Here is a 20,996-nt window from a genome sequence, read left to right on the forward strand (position 1 = left end):
GGGAGGACTGGCATGGAAACATTTGGTTGGGTCATTCACATTGAAATTCCTCTCACTTATTTACAGGATGTGTGTGCACTCGTGTGTGTGTTTGTGTCTGATGTGATTATGTATGCATGAGAGAGTTTCTTATTGTATGTTGCAGAAGGATGTGATCGATGAGCGTTTATGAACAGGTTTCTCCTTTGTTGTTTTCTGGATTTACATTTCTCTTTCCCCATACCTGTCCTTGCGGTAATGCAAACCTATTCAATTTAATGGTTCAAGGAACATGCCTGATATTGGCTTTAAATTCCAGCATGTGAATTTAGTGGTGTGATGGACATAATGCAATTAGTACATTCCATCGCCTGACTCTGAGATATAATGACATTTCTCTGTTGATTTAAGTATCCTTTTACATGCAAAGCTTGGCTATCATTCTCCGTTATGCTGTGACAAGCAAAAACATCTTATTTCACCCTATAGAGCACAGCAGGAAGTACAGACTCCTAGGAAGGAAGCTCCATTCCATGTAAAAAAAAATAGTGAAGTAAATAATCAACCTACACAACAGAAATCCTATTAGAACGACACGAGTCCTACCATTTTCCTTCCATTTTGTTCATTTAAAAACTGCGGAACACTCTCTTTTCTTGTCGTCAGACCATCAGATTAACTTCCACCACCGGTCCTCCAACAACATTGACATTGCCTGTCAACACACTTACAAGGCATTGCTCAACGATGCTGGAGTTGTGCTTGGAATCATTTCTGCTGTGTGTGCAATACTCTATCCCTCTACCAACAAGGATACCGGCCAATTAAAACTGTAATTCTGTGTTATTCAGCAAAACCAATCGACTGTTGACTGCTGTGCAGTGTGCAGTGTCCAACAGAGTTGCTTTTCCCTTTTATTTCCTCGAGAAAGGTTTGGGCTTGGACTCCAGATGGTTGGTGGATCGCGCTTTAATGCACTACAGGAGAGGATTCACCCATTGCTTTGATAGAAACCACACTGGTGAATACAAAATATTCGCTGGAGCTTTTGATGGCCTTTTGCTTCAGGATACTTTCACTCAATGAGAAGACATGTGGACATATCAATAAAAAGTACGCATTTTATTTTGTCGTTTCTTTTGTCATATCTGGGATGTACTACATTAGTTGATTTAGTACTTACGCCTATTGCCACGGTAACTAGTATGGCAGAAGAACAACGTTTTGAGAACAGCCGTAATGATGACACTACCCTATCATTGTAATGATGCAGCTTAGATACCCAAATGAGCTCTTGCGTCGCATGCCAAGAACGTCCTATAGATATGCAATGGATATATTTAATTAACCTTTAATCATGCGTTTGGACCTGTTATAACATGTTCATGAAATGCGTATAGATGCGTAATGAATGTGTTATGGAGATGTAGTTAAAGCAAATCGTTACCAAATAATGTATGTTGACTGCATTTGACTAGTAAACAAGACGCCTGACTGTTGCGGACCTGTAAATGTATCTTCAAAACACATTAATTGATACAATACCATTTGTCCACCATAGAGTCATTCATGCTCAATGAACATCACACAATCATAACATATTGTATGCCGCCCATACGGCTGTTCTATTTGACAAAACAGTTTGCTGTTTATTTAATGCAGATATGAAATAAACGTACAAACACGCCACACACACCGAACACAAACACACATTACATTTCTTCAACTTGCGGAGAGAAGCTCCTACTGTATATGCTGTGTGAGTGGCATAGCGGGATCTTGTGCCAGGTGTCTCCCCCTTCCAGGCTGCAGGGCAGGTAGGGTCTGACAGAGAGGGCTGAAGAGACACCAGAACAGAGGGACACAGCAGCACAAAGTTGCCAACAGTACAAGCTACCACCACCCAGCCCAGATTCCAGAACAACAGAGCATAATGAAGTGCAGGTGAGACACCTTTAAGGTGCACATTGTAGGACATCCTCAGCTTTAAACCACATGCCTCAACCCTCCTTGATTCAACCAATTTGACACTCTCTATTCCCTTCCCCTTTGCCCGAACCTCCCACGGTTGATGATTGACTCAAAGAGCAGTGAGCCGTATTATGTGCACCCTACTTCTCTTCAGTTTGTCTTGCCTCCCATCCTGGCTGCATCTCTCCTAGACCAACAGGTGCTGGTGCCACGATGGAGACTCAAGGTCTTCTGTACTCCTACAGGCGAGATGTCACATCAAGATCCTTTTCTTGTTTGACTGCTTTTGTTGTGGTAGCCATAGTGCGTGTTCACAAGAAAACATGGTGTTGTTGTAACCTGGTGTTGTTGCGAGACTCCCACTGTCATCAGCCCTTTTTACTAGGGGCCTAGGAAAGTTTGTGTGGCGTCGTTTTGGTCACCCTCATGTCAGAGAGTAAAATCTTAAATGATGTCTATAACAACTCTAAAACATCCTCTGAGAACTCTCCTTGGCTCATGGCCCATGCACAGCCAGTTGTGGCCTTCGGATGAGCCCAGTGTGGTGTGAATCCAATAACATGTATTTGTGATGTCTCCATGTGGTGTATTACACACCAGCTGTCCACCTCTCATTAACAAAGCAAATGAACACCCTGACCACCTTCCACTCTCTCATTAAATGCAATACCCTTGTCGGCAGAAAGACGAAAACAGAAGGGAGGGAGTGGGTGATCAATTTCTCTCTCGAAACTTCGAAACAACTCCACGGTCATTAAGGCTGGAAGGTTCATAGGTATAAAAACGTGTTTCCTGCTTTACCGCTGGTAAATGAGAATATTTGTTTTCCAATTAGCAATGTTAAATGTTGGACTCTATAATGGTGGGATATACAGTACCAGTCAAATGTTTAGACATACCTACTCATTCAAGGGTTTTTCTTTATTTTTACTCTCCTCTACATTGACATCAAAACATGACAAAAACACATACAGAATCATGTAGAAACCAAAAAGGTGTTAAGCAAATCAAAATATATTTTATATTTCAGATTCTTTAAAGTGATCATCCTTTGCCTTGATAACAGCTTTGCACACTCTTGGCATTCTCTCAACCAGCTTCATGAGGTAGTCACCTGGAATGCAATTTCAATTAACAGGTATGCCTTGTTAAAAGTTCAATTGTGGAAATTCTTTCATCTTAATGCGTTTGAGCCAATCAGTTGTGTTGTGACAGGGTAGGGGTAGTATACAGAAGATAGCCCTTTTTGGTAAAAGACCAAGTCCTTATTATGTCAGGAACAGCTCAAATAAGCAAAGAGAAATGACAGTCCATCATTACATTAAGACATGAAGGTCAGTCAATCTGGAAAATTTCAGAAATGTTTCTTCAAGTGCAGTCGCAAAAACCATCAAGCACTGTGATGACACTGGCTCTCATGAGGACCGCAACAGGAAAGGAAGATGTAGAGTTACCTCGGCTGCAGTTCATTAAGGTTACCAGCCTCAGATTGCAGCCCAAATAAATGCTTCACAGAGTTCAAGTAACAGACACATCTCAACATCAACTATTCAGAGGAGACTGTGGCCGTCATGGTTGAATTTCTGCAAAGAAACCACTACTAAATTAAATCAAATGTATTTGTCACATACACATGGTTAGCAGAATGCTTGTGCTTCTAGTTCCGACCACGCAGTAATATCTAACAAGTAATATAACCTAACAATTCCACAACAATTACCTTACACACAAGTGTAAAGGAATGAATACGAATATGTACATAAAAATATATAAATGAGTGATGGCCGAACGGCATAGGCAAGATGTAGTAGATGGTATAGAGTACAGTATATACATATGAGATGAGTAATGTGGGGTATGAAAACATATAAACCGGCATTGTTTTAAAGTGGCTATTGATACATTACATCAAGATGGCAAGATGCAGTAGATGGTATAGAGTACAGTATATACATATGTCGTGACGTTGTATTAGTTAATATGACGACTGTTGTTCATCGAAAGATTAAAAGTTTCTAATTGCGTGATTAACTGAATCAAGCAATTAGAAACTCATTAACCTGGGGCACCATGGGAAAATTAGTTTTTATTGAGTTTCTATTTCCCAAATTAACTCAAAGAACATCAGAATTTCGATTTTACAGCCGCTAATTAACCAGTTACCTCTACAATCTCGGTCTGAACGCCGTATAGTCCGTGAATCTGCACGGACCCGGGTCTCACCAATGAGTTCGTACCACACCAATCTTAGTTGAATATTTATTTACAAGAAAGCCAAAATGATGATAAAAGATACACATAGACAAAACACAATATAGGCTATTGATTAGAACTTAGTTTAACAGCCAACACACTATGGCGCGTGTTACTGAAAATGGGGATTTCAAAGAGAGAGAGGAAAAATAAAGTACACAAGAGAAATATACATTTGGGTGAATTTGTCAGCTATGCTATTCTAACCCAAGCCTTGCCCCAAACTGCCGCTCTTATGGGTCAGAATATAATCATGTAATTACGTGGGGAAGACCTCTGAGGATTCTCTGCGTGGACCGTTCAAGGGACCGTTCAGGCTGCTCGATGACGCACTTCTCCGGCGCACCTTTCTGGTCATCCTCACGATGTCAGTGTCATTTTGGCTTAGGAGTCTGTTCCCTCACCCTTGCTCTGGAAGGGGTCTTCTGAGGACAGACAGCTCTGTAGCTCAGAGAATAGGAATGAAACTGTTTAGATACCACGATTCGCTGAGATTGGATGCTAGGGGGTCCGGCTTGAATTCATCCGCTTAGACACAGCTACTCATCTGTAGCTTGGGTAGAAAAATAATTATTTGTCTTCAAACTTGTGTTGCGTTCTGGGTTCGTTGACTTTTTAGACATTGGCTGCAGCTTGGGTCACGTAGTCTTGTCTGTAAATTCTTTACTCACAGGTTTATACCCTTGGGTCAGAAGTGGGCGTAACCGCCTTTAGGGCAATTCTCTGGGCGTACCAAGTTAAGAGCAAGGTCTAGGTTTTTCTCAATTCCAATTTTAGACAACTAACTTCACATTTCCTCTTTACCAAAACATTCCCTTTGATTTGGACATTTTCCACACAACGTACAATGTATAAACATCAAACATATACTAGGAAAACTCTTCAAGTTACAATATTTTCATAATAACGTCATCTATTAACCTCTTTCAGCTAGGGGGCACTATTTTTATGTTTGGAAAAATAACATTCCCAACGGCCTATTTCTCAGGTCCAGATGCTAGAATATGCCTATAATTGACAGATTAGGATAGAAAACACTCTAAAGTTTCCAAAACTGTCAAAATATTGTCTGTGAGTATAACAGAACTGATATTGCAGGCAAAAACCTGAGGAAAATCAAACCAGGAAGTGGCTTATATTTTGAAAGCTCCATGTTCCATTGCCTGCCTTCACTCCATTTAAAGGGATATCAACCAGATTCCTTTTCCTATCGCTTCCTCAAGATGTCGTCTTTTATTTTGAAAAATTTGCGAGAAAGATAACATCGCATCAGTGGATAGCTGGGTGTTCGCATGAGTTTTGCTTGCCCAACAGAGTGGGGCAGCCATTGTCTCTCCCTCTCCTACTGAAAAAGAGAAAGTCACAGTTGATATATTATACATTTACATTTACATTTAAGTCATTTAGCAGACGCTCTTATCCAGAGCGACTTACAAATTGGTGCATTCACCTTATGACATCCAGTGGAACAGCCACTTTACAATAGTGCATCTAAATCTTTTAAGGGGGGGGGGTGAGAAGGATTACTTTATCCTATCCTAGGTATTCCTTAAAGAGGTGGGGTTTCAGGTGTCTCCGGAAGGTGGTGATTGACTCCGCTGTCCTGGCGTCGTGAGGGAGTTTGTTCCACCATTGGGGAGCCAGAGCAGCGAACAGTTTTGACTGGGCTGAGCGGGAACTGTACTTCCTCAGTGGTAGGGAGGCGAGCAGGCCAGAGGTGGATGAACGCAGTGCCCTTGTTTGGGTGTAGGGCCTATTATTATTATATTATATTTATATTTATTTATTATATTATCAATTATATATTTTAAAAACAACCTGAGGATTGATTATAAAAAACGTTTGACGTGTTTCTGTGGACATTACGGATACTATAGCCTGTGGATTTCTTAACATAACGCGCCAAAAAAACTGAGGTGTTTTGGATATAAAAACAATCTTTATGGAATAAAAATAACATTTATTGTGTAACTGGGAGTCTCCTGAGTGAAAACATCAGAAATTCATCAAAGGTAAGCGATTCATTTTATTGCTTTTCTGATTTTCGTGACCAAGCTACTTTGATGCTAGGTGTTCATAATGTTTTGTCTGGTGATCGATAAACGTACAAACGTTTGGATTGCTTTTGCTCTAAAGCATATTTTCAAAATCTGACACAACAGGTGGATTAACAAAAAGCTGAGCTGTGTTTTCTTATATTGCACTTGAAATTTCATGAATATAAATATTTGTAGTATTTTTTTATTTATGTGGCGCTCTGCAATTCAGTGGTTGTTGATGAAAATGATCCCGCAACATCCCGTTGCTTCAAGAAGTTAACCTTTAATAACGAAACAAAAATGATATGCATTTTCATATTCCATCTATCGTCATGACCACCATTGTGGCTAACGGAAACCATTGTTCCAAATTCCTTTATTTCATGTTTAAAGTTCTGAGGCTGGTTCTCCATAGTAACAGGACAAAGGAATTTGTCTGTGGCCTGAGATTTACCAGGGGCGTGAGGGGTCATAAAACCCCCACATCTTCAGACCCCTAGATCTCTCCTCCTCTGTTGGAGTTGAGAGATAATCCATAGGGTTGTGGTCTCCTGTAACCTGATCTGATCAGGACAGTCATGACACATATGAGATGAGTAATGTGGGGTATGAAAACATTATATGAAGTGGCATTGTTTTAAAGGGACTAGTGATACATTTAATTACATCAAGATGACAAGATGCAGTAGATGGTATAGCGTACAGTATATATACTTGAGATGAGTAATGTAGGGTGTGTAAACATTATATGAAGAGGCTAGTGATAAATTGAATCACATTATTAAAGTGCCTGGAGTTGAGTCAATATGTTGGCAGCAGCCACTCAATGTTATTGATGGCTGTTTAACAGTCTGATGGCCTTGAGATAGAAGACGTTTTTCAGTCTCTCGGTCCCCGCTTTGATGCACCTGTACTGACCTCGCCTTCTGGATGATAGCGGGGTGAACAGGCAGTGGCTCGGGTGGTTGTTGACCTTGATGATCTTTTTGGCCTTCCTGTGACATCGGGTGGTGTAGGTGTCCTGGAGGGCAGGTAGTTTGTACCCGGTGATGCGTTGTGTAGACCTTGCTGCCCTCTGGAGAGCCTTCCGGTTATGGGCAGAGCAGCTGCCGTACCAGGTGGTGATACAGCCCGACAGGATGCTCTCGATTGTGCATCTGTAAAAGTTTGTGAGTGTTTTTGGTGACAAGCCAAATTTCTTCAACCTACTGAAGTTGAATAGGCGCTGCTGCGCCTTCTTCACCACGCTGTCTGTGTGGGTGGACCATTTCAGTTTGTCCGTGATGTGTACGCCGAGGAACTTAAAACTCTCCACTCTCTCCACCACTGTCCCGTCAATGTAGATAGGGGGTTGCTCCCTCTGCTGTTTTCTGAAGTCCACAATCATCTTCTTTGTTTTGTTGACATTGAGTGTGAGGTTATTTTCCTGACACCACACTCCGAGGGCCCTCACCACCGTCTTGTCGTTGTTGTAGTCTGCAAACTTGATGACTGAGTTGGAGGCGTGCATGGCCACACAGTCGTGGGTGAACAGGGAGTACAGGAGAGGACTGAGAACGCACCCTTGTGGGGCCCCAGTGTTGAGGGTCAGCGGGGTGGAGATGTTGTTACCTATCCTCACCACCTGGGGGCGGCCCGTCAAGAAGTCCAGGACCCAGTTGCACAAGGAGGGGTCGAGACCCACGAGTTTGAAGGGTACTATGTAGTTAAATGCTGAGCTGTAATCGATGAACAGCATTCTTACATAGGTATTCCTCTTGTACAGATGGGTTAGGGCAGTGTGCAGTGTGATGGCGATTGCGTTGTTTGTGGACCTATTGGGGCGGTATGCAAATTGGAGTGGGTCTAGGGTTTCAGGTAGGTTGGAGGTGATATGGTCCTTGACTAGTCTCTCAAAGAACTTCATGATGATGGTAGTGAGTTACCTTAATAACTTCCTGCGTCGATCCATCCCGGATCCGGTATCGTGACTACAGCCTCAAGCTCATTACCATAATGCAACATTAACTATTCATGAAAATCGCAAATGAAATGAAATTAATATATTTGCTCTCAAGCTTAGCCTTTTGTTAACAACACTGTCATCTCAGATTTTCAAAATATGCTTCTCAACCATTGCAAAACAAGCATTTGTGTAACAGTATTGATGGCTAACGTAGCATTTAGCGTAGCATTTAGCATTAGCATTCAGCATGCAACATTTTCCACAAAAACCATAAAAGCATTCAAATAAAATAATTTACCTTTGAAGAACTTCAGATGTTTTCAATGAGGAGACTCTCAGATAGCAAATGTTCAGTTTTTCCTGAAAGATTATTTGTTTAGGACAAATCGCTCCGTTTTCTGCGTCACGTTTAGCTACAAAAAAAAACCTGTATCCAGGATTGTGTAAATCTATCAGCAAGCTCATTAGCATAAAACAACGTTAACTATTCATGGAAATCGCAAATGAAATGAAATTAATCTATTTTCTCTCAAGCTTAGCCTTTTGTTAACAACACTGTCATCTCAGATTTTCAAAATATGCTTCTCAACCATTGCAAAACAAGCATTTGTGTAACAGTATTGATGGCTAATGTACCATTTAACATTAGCATTCAGCATGCAACATTTTCCACAAAGACCATAAAAGCATTCAAATAAAATAATTTACCTTTGAAGAACTTCAGATGTTTTCAATGAGGAGACTCTGTTAGATAGCAAATGTTCCGTTTTTACAATTTTTTTTATTTGTGTCGACTAATCGCTCCATTTTGTTCATCGCGTTTGGGTAAGGAAAAATAATAATAATAAGTCATTAAAACGCGAACTTTTTTCCAAATTAACTCCATAATATCGACAGAAACATGGCAAACGATGTTTAGAATCAATCCTCAAGGTGTTTTTATCATATCGACGATAAAATCCATTGTGGCAGTTTACTTTCAATTCTGAAGAAATGGAACGCGCATGGACATACAGATTACGCACACAGGACACCGGGCGGGACACCAGGTAAATGTAGTCTCTTATGGTCAATCTTCCAATGATATGCCTACAAACATGTCACAATGCTGCAGACACCTCGGGGAATAGACAGAAAGTGCAGGCTCATTCCTGGCGCATTCACAGCCATATAAGGAGACATTGGAACACAGCGCCTTCAGAATCCGGGGCATTTCCTGTATGAAACTTCATCTTGGTTTTGCCTGTTGCATTAGTTCTGGGGCATGCACAGATAATATCTTTGCAGTTTTGGAGACTACAGAGTTGTGTCTTTCCAAAGCTGTCAATTCCATGCATATTCGAGCATCTTTTCGTGACAAAATATTGAGCTTAAAACGGGCACGTCTTTTTATCCAATAATGACACAACGCCCCCATAGGTTCAACAGGTTAACTTTCTTGGGAACAAGAACAATGGTGCCCCTCTTGAAGCATGTGGGGACAGCAGACTGGGATAAGGATTGATTGAATATGTCTGTAAACACAGCAGGCAGCTGGTCTGCGCATGCCCTGAGGACGTGGCCGGGGATGCCGTCTGGGCCTGCAGCCTTGCGAGGGTTAACACGTCTAAATGTTTTACTCACATTGGCTACAGTGAAGGAGAGCCTGCAGGTTTTCTACGGCGCCGTTGTTTTGAGTTACCAGCTGGGATCCGATCCATTGTCCTGGGTGGTAGGTCAAATAGAGGATCCGCTTCGGGAAATTCGTATTCCTGATCGTAATGTTGGTGAGTTGACGTTGCTCTTATATCCAATAGTTCCTCCGGACTGTATGTAATAAAACCTAAGATTACCTGGGGTAACAATGTAAGAAATAACACATAAAAAACAAAATACTGCATAGTTTCCTAGGAACGTGAAGCGAGGCGGCTATCTCTGTCGACACCTAAAAGACACCAGTAAGAAGAGACTTGTTTGGGCTAAGAAACATGAGCTATGGACATTAGACCAGAAGAAATCTGTCCTTTGGTCTGATGAGTCCAAATTTGAGATTTTTGGATCCAACCACCATGTATTTGTGAGACGCAGAGTAGGTGAAAAGATTATCTCCACATGTGTGATTCCTACCGTGAAGCATGGAGGAGGAGGTGTGATGTTGCTTTGTTGGTGACACTGTCTGTGATTTATTTAGAATTAAAGGCACATTTAACCAGCATGGCTACCACAGCATTCTACAGCTTTACGCCATCCCATCTGGTTTGCGTTTAGTGGGACTATCATTTATTTTTCAATAGGACAATGACCCAATACACCTCCAGGCTGTGTAAAGGCTATTTGACCAAGAAGGAGAGTGATGGAGTGTTGCATCAGATGACCTGGTCTCCACAATCACCTGACCTCAACCCAATTGAGATGGTTTGGGATGAGTTGGACCGCAGAGTGTAGGAAAAGCCGCCAACAAGTGTTCTGCATATTGTGGGAACTCCTTTTTGGTTACTACATGATTCCCTGTGTTATTTCATAGTTTTGATGCCTTCACTATTATTCTACAAAGTAGAAAATAGTACAAATAAAGAAAAACCCTTGAATGAGTAGGTGTGTCCAAACTTTTGACTGGAACTGTAGCTGGTGTGCCAAGCAGAGAGCCTCTGGGTTGAACCTCACAATGCCCAGGCCTATTCTCTCTCTCTATTTGTTATCTCTCTCTCTCTCTCACTCCCTTTTCCTCCTACCAGTTGTTGTGACTTTGGCTATGGATATAGAAGATGATTTACTGGAATAATTAATTGATCTAATTAATTAAGTTATTTTATGCAAAGTAACAAGTGCACCATGAAGAGTTTTGATTTAGAGAATCCCCTTGAATTAACTCTATTAGAAGTTATTTAACCATTTTACCCGTAATCCTACATCAACAATAGTCTTAATCAACAGGCAATTTACTATATTCTCATTCTGAATGGTTGTCGAGCTCTCAGACTTCAAGAATCCAATCGCTTGTTAAGGACTTCAATGCAACAACGGATTTACTTCAAATTTGTATTACTAGAGTAACATAGTAACATTGAAAAGGAGGTAGGTACAGTTCTCTTAATAGACACAAGATACAAACGAAAGGTAGTACCATTGATGTGGGGAACTCTATAGATTAATTGAATATGCTTATGTAGCCTACTCGCAGGCAGATATGACAAGACGTTAAAAGGACTTTGGAGAATTGGAAATTCTTATTCATGAAAACAGGAGAAGTGAAGGAGAGACTGCATCAGTAAAATTTCACTGCTGTGAAACTATAGGCTCCCTAATCAGGTTAACATCCACCAAGGACAGTGCAGGGATAGTATTGGTTTTTCATATGGAATTCAGTCTTACAATAATAAGTTACTGCCACCACTTTTAAACAAACACAGTGTCCCCCAAAGGGAAATTAAATGCAATGATGTATTTACGTGTATTTTTTGCTGAGTGTCGTCTGGTTCAGTTGGGTTTCCGTTATGGCAGACGAAACAGGGAAAAGGTCAGTGTTCCTGGCATTGGAGATTACAGCTGAAGAAGCTTTATCCCTCATCAGAGCTCGTCGGTCTCGTCGTTCTCTCTCAATTTGTTGTCAACTCCGTTCAGATAAAGTTTGTTGAAACTTCTTGACGCACCCATCCCTTTAGCGCAATCATTTTCATCAACACCCGATGAATTGCAGCGCACCAAATTCAAATTAAATTACTAAAAATATTTAATTTACATGAAATCACAAGTGCAATATAGCAAAACACAGCTTAGCTTGTTGTTAATCCACCTGGCGTGTCAGATTTCAATACAGCTTTTCGGTGAAAGCATAACAAGCGTTTATGTAAGGACATCTCTCTCAGTAGACAAAATATTACAAACACTAGCAGCCAAGTAGATTAGTCACGAAAGTAAAACAAAAGCAATAGATTAAATCGCTTACCTTTGATGATCTTCGGATGTTTGCACTCACGAGATTCCCAATTACACAAATGTTATTTTGTTCCATAAAGATTATTTTTATATCCAAAATACCTCCATTTGTTTGGCGCATTGTGTTCAGAAATCCACAGGCTCGAGCGGTCACGACATTGCAGACGAAAATTCCAAATAGTATCCGTAATGTCCACAGAAACATGTCAAATGGGTTTTATAATCAATCCTCAGGTTGTTTTTAAAATACATCAATCGATAATATATCAACCGGGACTGTCGATAGGAGAGGGAGAGACAATGGCTGCCCCACTCTGTTGCGCAAGCAAAACTCTGCGAACACCCAGCTATCCACTGACACGATGTTATCTTTCTCGCTCATTTTTTAAAATAATGTCTAAAGACTGTTGACACCTTGAGGAAGCAATAGGAAAAGGAATCTGGTTGATATCCCTTTAAATGGAGGCAAGGCATCCAATGAAACAGAGAGCTTTCAGGAAAAACAGCACTTTCTGGTTTGTATTTTCCTCATGTTTTCGCCTGCAATATCAGTTCTGTTATACTCACAGACAATATTTTGACAGTTTTGGAAACTTTAGAGTATTTTCTATCCCAATCTGTCAATTACATGCATATTCTAGTTTCAGGGCCTGAGAAATAGGCAGTTTCAAATGGGTATGATTTTTTATCCAAAAACAAAAATCCTGCCCCCTACACTCAATAAGTTAAGGCACTAGGGTGCAGTAGAAGGTTTGGGTCTCCATAGGTGAGATAAAAGCTCAGCGGTTTGTTGTGAGTGAGCAGAATGCAGGTTCAGCAAGTTCCTATCAGCAGATGGCTAACTCTCTGTGCGTCGGATGGTGCAGGTCAGAGTTGCGTTAGGTTTGTCAAGGCGATAGATCATCGAACTGCTAAGGTGTGGCCACACCTCACGAAGATCTAATCTAACTAGTCTGAGTACTCACTAAGTCTCACTAATTATAGTGTGGGAGGACTCAGCCAGGAAGTGTCTCGAAGACTGCCCTTTCGTTCCTCTGAGTTTAGCATATGGCATGGCAATATTAGAATATAATCTGAGATTTGCTCATGAGTGTACACACTACATAGAAAAACAGTTCACATTTCCTAAAAGGAAATAAGCAACTCTTTGATTCTAAACATCTGGAATAAGATACATACATTTTATGTAATATTGAAAAATTGCACATTTAATAACATAGGAAAAGCAGAGGGAAAATATCACAATGTACACTAAACGTACAACACATTGGGAACACCTGCTCTTTCCATGACAATCTAGGTGAACGCTGTGATCCTTTATTGATTTCACTTGTTAAATCCACTTCAATCAGAGTAGATGAAGGGGAGGAGACAGGTTAAATAATTATATTTAAGCCTTGAGACAATTAATGCGTGGATTGTGTATGTGTGCCATTCAGAGGGTGAATGGGCAAGACACAAAATTGAAGTGCCATTGAACAGGGTATGGTAGTAGGTGCTAGGCGCACCGGTTTGTGTCAAGAACTGCAAAGCTCCTGGGTTTTTAATGCTCAACAGTTTCCCATGTGTTTCATGAATGGTCCACCACCCAAAGGACTTCCAGCCAACTTGACACAACTGGGGAAGCATTGGAGTCAACATGGGCCAGCATCCCTTTGCAACACTTTCAACACCTTGTAATCCATGCTCTGACAAATTGAGGGAGAAAGGGGGAGAAACTCAATATTAGTAAAGTGTTCCTAATGTTTGGTATACTCGTGTATATTGGGTTCATACCAATTATGTGGTGAGCCATTCATTTTTATACAGTGTTTAGTAAAGTGGTAAAACGTCCCATGTCGCATTTGGTGTTATTTCCCTCATTTGAACAGGAAAAGAGGATCAGGCAAAATATTTTTTCATTAGAATTAGCACATTTGCTGTAAGAAGGGTAAAACACAGCCAACCAGTCTCTGGTGCTCCACAACAGGAGAAGCCTATGGAGTGGCACCCCAACACCACCACCACATGGCCATGGCTCACAGGTCACTCCAGATGTTCTGGGATCAGGACCACATTACCCCCACCAGGCTGTCAGCCCACAGGCCTCAGCTGATTCCCAGGCTCCTATAGCCTCGTCCAGCTGAACCTGGATCAGATCCTGGATCAGTCCCCCTCCATTGACATGCCTGCAGTTAATCAGATGGATCTGTATATGAATCGATCTCCCATCACCCCCATGCTAGAAGCTAGGGCTCATAACACAAATCCTTGCCCAAATCAGTTCCACCCTACTGGATGAGTCACAAGTTACCATGATGGTCTTGACAACTGTCCTCCGATCAATTCCCATCCCACTAACCAGCCTAAGGCGACCTTCGTACATCTATATCCAAGTCAGTCATCTTCTCCGATGGACAGCTGTGTGGCTGCTGCCGCTGTTCTGGATTAATGGTGGTCCCTTCCATAGATGCCTTCTACACACAACAAACTGCAGACACCATCTGGCCCTGCCCTCTGGACACAAATATAAAACAAATGGGTTTTAGAGGAAGACAGGGCAACAGTCCATTCGGAAAGTATTCAAACCCTTACGTTACAGCCTTATTCTAGAAATTGATTAAATTGTTTTTAATCTACACACAATACCCCATAAATGTTTACAAATGTATTAAAAATGTAAATCTGTAATAATACATTTACATATGTATTGAGATCCTTTACTCAGTACTTTGTTGAAGTGTGTTTGGCAGCGATTACAGCCTCGAGTATTCTTGAGTACAGGGCCACTGAAGTAAATTCAGAGACTTCTTCCGAAGCCACTCCTGCGTTGTCTTGGCTGTGTGTTTAGGGTCATTGTTCTGTTGGAAGGTGAACCTTCGCCCCAGTCTGAGGTCCTGAGCACTCTGGAACAGGTTTTCATCAAGTATCTCTCTGTACTTTGCTCCGTTCATCATTCCCTCCATCCTGACTTGTCTCCCAGTCCCTGCCGCTGAAAAACATCCCCACAGCATGATGCTGCCACCACCATGCTTCACCATAGGGATGGTGCCAGGTTTCCTCCAGACATGACGCTTGGCATTGAGGTCAAAGACTTCAATCTTGGTTTCATCAGACCAGAGAATCTTGTATCTCATGGTATAAGAGTATTTAGGTGCCTTTTGGCAAACTCCAAGTGGGCTGTCATGTGCATTTTACTGAGGAGTGGCTTCCGTCTGGCCACTCTACCATAAAGGTCTGATTGGTGGAGTGCTGCAGAGATGGTTGTCCTTCTAGAAGCTTCTCACATCTCCACAGAAGAACTCTGGAGCTCTGTCAGAATGACCATTGGGTTCTTGGTCACCTCCCCAACCAAGAACCCTTCTAATATAATAATAATAATAATATATTGTTCCATTTGTTCCATTTTGCTGGGCGGCCAGCTCTGGGAAGAGTCTTGGTGGTTCCAAACTTCTTCCATTTAAGAATGATGGAGGCCACTGTGTTCTTGGGAACCTTCAATGCTGCAGACATTTTTTGGTACCCTTCCCCAGATCGGTGCCTCGCCACAACCCTGTCTCTGCTTAAGATGCAACGTCAACTATGGGACCTTGTATATACAGGTGTGTGTCTTTCCAAATGATGTCCAGTCAATTTACCACAGGTGGACTCTAATCAAGATGTAGAAACATCTCAAGGATGTTGTTCAGATGATGGATATACTTTTTATAATTAATTATACTTCTTATTTATTTATTTACTTATTGTCCTATCATGGTGGAACAGTTTTAAAATAAATTATACATTTAATGTATGTATTGTCCTATCATGGGAACTAAATTTAACTAAATTATATCTAATTTATTTATTTATGACCCTATATTGATGGAACGGTCCACAACCCTTTACCCTAGACACCCACCTGAATGACCCAGATATTAAGGAGAAGTCCCTAACTGTTTTATGGGCCTGCTGTAAGCGGTCTGTATGCAGCCAAAATGCAGTCAGAGACCTAGAGCAGCACTGCCCCCTCAAGATGAGCCAGCTTGGCAGGGTTGGTCCTGCAAATTCAAAGTCCCCAAAAGGGAGAGCATACTATACAAGGACATTCTCAAAGCTGCTAATGAGAACCTTGACGATCTTGTACCTAGCCAGTGGGGAATCCAGTGGGGTGCCCCCATCCAGGCAGTGGCAGTGCTTGCAACACTAGCTGCAGTAACCCATGGGGAGGGGGTCACACACGGACATCTAGAGAGGGGGAATATTATTGTGGCCCTGGTGGCACAAAATCAAAAGTCTGACTGCATGGAGATGTTTGGGAATATGGTCAATACGGGGGACCGTGTTGTGGGTGTTTCAGGGAAAGGTGTACATTTGACCTCCATCTAGGATGTGACAATGGTTAATAAAATCTCTCCATTTCTGGTAATTTTTTTGCACGGCCTTGTCATACAGCTGCAACTGTAAATCAAGACCATTCTTGAGTTGGGCTCTGGGATGGTGCAACTGTTGAGAATGTGAGCCTTTGGTTGTGTGCGGGGAAAGGGTTGAGTGTGTATGAGTGTGTGGGTGTATGTGTGTATCCCACAACTGCTGAGAAGGAGTAAAATATGTTAGGGACAATAGAGGATGATTCACAACAACTGTTTGCTAATATAATAATTGCTTGTAATTATGTAATTTTGAAAACGGCGAGACTGGTGAGAGGTAAAATCCTTTTTATAAATTGCCTACTACAATTATGAAACAGGATTCTCATATATATATATTGATGGCTTTATATAATACAAATCGAGGGGAGGGCGATGGAAATGTACTTGGCAGTTGATCTACTTCTGTAAATGCCACTATGTGCTCTTTTCGAAGGATGGATCCCATTCTTTTCAGGGTTATGGGATACGGGGCGTCGCGGGTGGTCTGCCGGGCATTGGGATGACAACCCAACTTGGGATGAGGAGGGCTCTGGGGAAGAAAGACCCAGAGTTGCCTCTGCCGCAGAGGATAAGTCCATTAGAGTTACCAGCCTTAGACATTTCAGCCAAAATAAAGGCTTCACAGAGTTCAAGTAACAGACACATCAAGTAACAGACACATCTCAACATCAACTGTTAAGAGGAGACTGTGAATCAGGCCTTCGTGGTCAAATTGCTGCAAAGAAACCTCTACTAAAGGACACCAATAAGAAGAAGACACTTGCTTGGGCCAAGAAACACAAGCAATGGACATTAGACTGGTGGAAATCTGTCCTTTGGTCTGAGTCCAAATTTGAGATTTTTGGTTCCAACCATTGTGTCTTTGTGAGACGCAGAGTAGGTGAATGATCTCTGCCTGTGTGGTTCCCACCGTGAAGCATGGAGGAGGATGTGTGATGGTGTGGGGATGCTTGCTGGTGACACTGTTTGTGATTTATTTCAAAGTCAAGGGACACTTAACCAGCATGTCTACTACAGCATTCTGCAGTGATGTGCCATCCCATCTGGTTTGCGCTTAGTGGGACTATCATTTGTTTTTCAACAGGTTAATGAACAAACACACCTCCAGGTTGTGTAAGGGCTAATTGACTAAGATGCTGAGTGATGAAGTGCTGCATATGATGACCTGGCCTCCACAATCACCTGACCTCAACCCAGTTGAGATGGTTTGGGATGAGATGGACCGCAGAGTGAAGGAAAAGCAGCCAATAAATGGTCAACATATGTGGGAAACATGGCCTTTAAAACCAGTTAAAGCGAGGCGTCCCTCTCAGGGTCCGCCACCCCACCTTGTTCATCTACCCAGCATGTCAGATTTTTTAAGTGTTTTACAGCAAAAACACAGCACATATTTATATTAGACCACCACCGAAACAAAGACAAGAGGCAGCCATTTTGTCCCAGAAAATATAAAATTATAAAAGCAGGATTAAAGAATAAATCATTCACTAACCTTTTGAAAATCTTCATCAGGTGACAGTCATATGACATGTTACACAGTACATTTATGTTTTGTTCAATAATATGCATTTTATAAGCAATATTTCTCCGCTAACAGAAACTTCATCAAGCTTTACAGATGGTTTTACATATAGTTGAAGAGGAGACTGGTTCTGAAAGGCCGCTGTGTCAGATTTGCTAAAATACTAAATGTTGAGTCAACAGAAAGACAAAATTACAACATAAATATTCCCTTACCTTTGATGGTCTTCAATCAGAATGTAGTGGAAGGAGTCATACTTACCCAATACATCGTTTTGTTTCAGTTTGTGTGTCCTTATAGTAGCATCTGCTACCACTTTCAGCTGAAATGCATCCAAAATGACTGGTCCCGAACAGTTGCGCATCAAAACTTCAAAATTACATATTATATGTCGACTAAACTGGTCAAACTAAGTGCAGAATCAAGCTTTAGGATGTTATAAACGTACAAAACAATTCTCAATTCAACCGGACAATCATACTTCTTCTCAGGCAAGCTGGAACAGAGGAAGGTCTGTGTCCAATTCGTGCCCGAACGCACATGTATTTTCTCGCGACACCCACTGTTTTTCCTCCCAAAGGGTTAAAGCTCGCGGGATTTGCACAATTAAACGCTCTACTGAATGAGGACATCTAGCGGAAGACATAGAAAGTGACTCCAGATCCATAGCTGGTTGGGAAGGGTGGGAGCGATGACGTCAAAGTTGCCCCAAGTTTCAGGCTTCCAAAACTAGTTTGGGAGATTGCCTGCCCTGTAAGTTCTGCTATACTTACAGACATAATTCAAACGGTTTTAGAAGCTTTATAGTGTTTTCTATCCAATAATAATTATTATATGCATATATTAGCAATTTTGGGCAGATTTCTTTTCAGTTTACTATGGGCATGCAATTCATCCAAAGGGGGCAGTATTATGCCTAGCCTTAACACGTTTAACATTGTGAAAGAATCCATGTGTCCTGGCTAAATTCCCATTCTGGCCTTCATACTGTACCATCATGGCCACCTAATCATCCCCAGTGTACAATTGGCTCATTTATCCCACTCTCCTCTCCCCTGTAACTATTCCCCAGGTCGTTGCTGTAAATGAGAATGTGTTCTCAGTCAACTTACCTGGTAAAATAAGGGTTAAATAAATCAAAACAAATAAATGTTACACAGAGCAAAAATATACCCAAATGATCTAACCTGGACTGGTTAAGCTGATAGATTGTACATAATTTTGACAGATGATGAGTTCATTTGAGTTGTTACATAACCTCACAGCATTCACCACGTATCTCAGCCCGCCATTCTCCAACTACTACATTCAGTACCATGCTGTAGCCATGAATCTAGAGAATTATTCGGATAACATTTTCTTAGATGGCAGTAATAAGGCAAAGAACATAAGACACGGTTATTGATGAATGTGTATTTGTTTATCTGCCTCTTGCTTGAGTCTCATGCCCTCTGTATGGACTAATTAGTCCCTGAATGCAAAGTTACGCTGAGGGAGGGTGGAGGAGGATGGGGGAAGGTAGCACAGTGCAAATGTGGAATTCACAGCATCTAAATTAGTCCTGACAGGTGACTGCATCCCTGCTGCACCCTGGCTCACATCACATAACAGCCAGCCATGAGGGGGGTATTTGTTCTGGAATATCATTGGCGATATTTGACAACAAGTTTTCTTCCCTAATTGGGACAGAATATAAAGGAGCCATCACATTGTCACTGTTAATTATCACTGTGTGTTGTCTCTTTGCCGTGTCTCGACACCGCGCTTCGCCTCAACTCATTTGGAAAGTACAGGGATGGCGACAGATTGTGTCCCAACAGTCATTGTTCAGTCGGTTTAGAGACGAGAAGGGTAGAAAACAAGATTTCCAAATTAATTGTTGTGCGAGACTCTGCCGGCCCGATATCTTGCTTTTCACTTTAATGAATGTTGTTTGAACACAGGATGAATTGGATGACTTGGTAATGTGGTAATGCAAAGACAAAATAGGTTCTTCTCTCTCAAACTCACCCACCCACCCACACACTCTCTCTCGCTCTCTCTCTTACTTTACCACCATTCCTCTCTCCAATACCATCTATTCCTATTTTATTCTAACTCTATTCATTATTCTAACTCTATCTTCCCCTCCCTCTCTTCTCCCTCCCTCCCTCTGCTGATTGAAATTCATGCTGTGGGCTAGCTTCAGCCCTAGAGCCTCCAAGAGCCTGGTGTCTGATGACCACACCGGCAGGCAACAAAGGTAGTGGGAGGAGAAGGAGGGAAACAAATGTGAAGACGAGTTCAAGACAGGCTATCCTGCCTCTGAAATAAAGATGGTGACCACACCGGCAGGCAGCTCAGGTAGTGGGATGAAGAGGAAGAGGAGAGGGGAGGAGGAGTAGGAGGATGTGGGGGAAGATGTTAATACAAGTTCAAGATTCAGGCTATCCCCTGAAACAAGAGGGCAATAATGAGTCATCAGCCGAAAGGCCAGTGGCTACGTGGAGTTGCCAAGGGCAGTAGGGGAGGGGGAACGGGGGACTAGGCTAGACAATGCTAAAACTCCAATACTTCCTCAGGCCTTCTACCTCAGTGGGCAGCGATGGAGTGAGCAAAGCAAAAAAAAAATACACACACATAGACACGCACACAAACCACTGCAAAACACACACCTGGGCAAATATTTTTTACTGATTCAGGGATTGGGGCTTAAGAGGTCAATGTTCAGCAATTCAATACACGCAGTAAACACTCTTAATTGGATTGTGTGCTTATGGGCTTTGATGTGTTTCAATCCTCAGAGGACAGCGTATTATAAGGCCTAATTGATTTTAATATATATTAACATGGGTTTAGGACAATTAGCCGAAAACAAACCTCTGGGAAAGAGTTATAATTATGTGTCCAATCGGGAGTATATGCCCGATACAGTCCAGTTACAGACCTTTATTTTTTATTTCCATAATAGTTGTGGATGGTTGTCGACTGGTGGTTAACCA

The sequence above is a fragment of the Oncorhynchus keta genome, chromosome 34, assembly GCF_023373465.1.
Source record: "Oncorhynchus keta strain PuntledgeMale-10-30-2019 chromosome 34, Oket_V2, whole genome shotgun sequence".
NCBI lineage: Eukaryota > Metazoa > Chordata > Actinopteri > Salmoniformes > Salmonidae > Oncorhynchus > Oncorhynchus keta.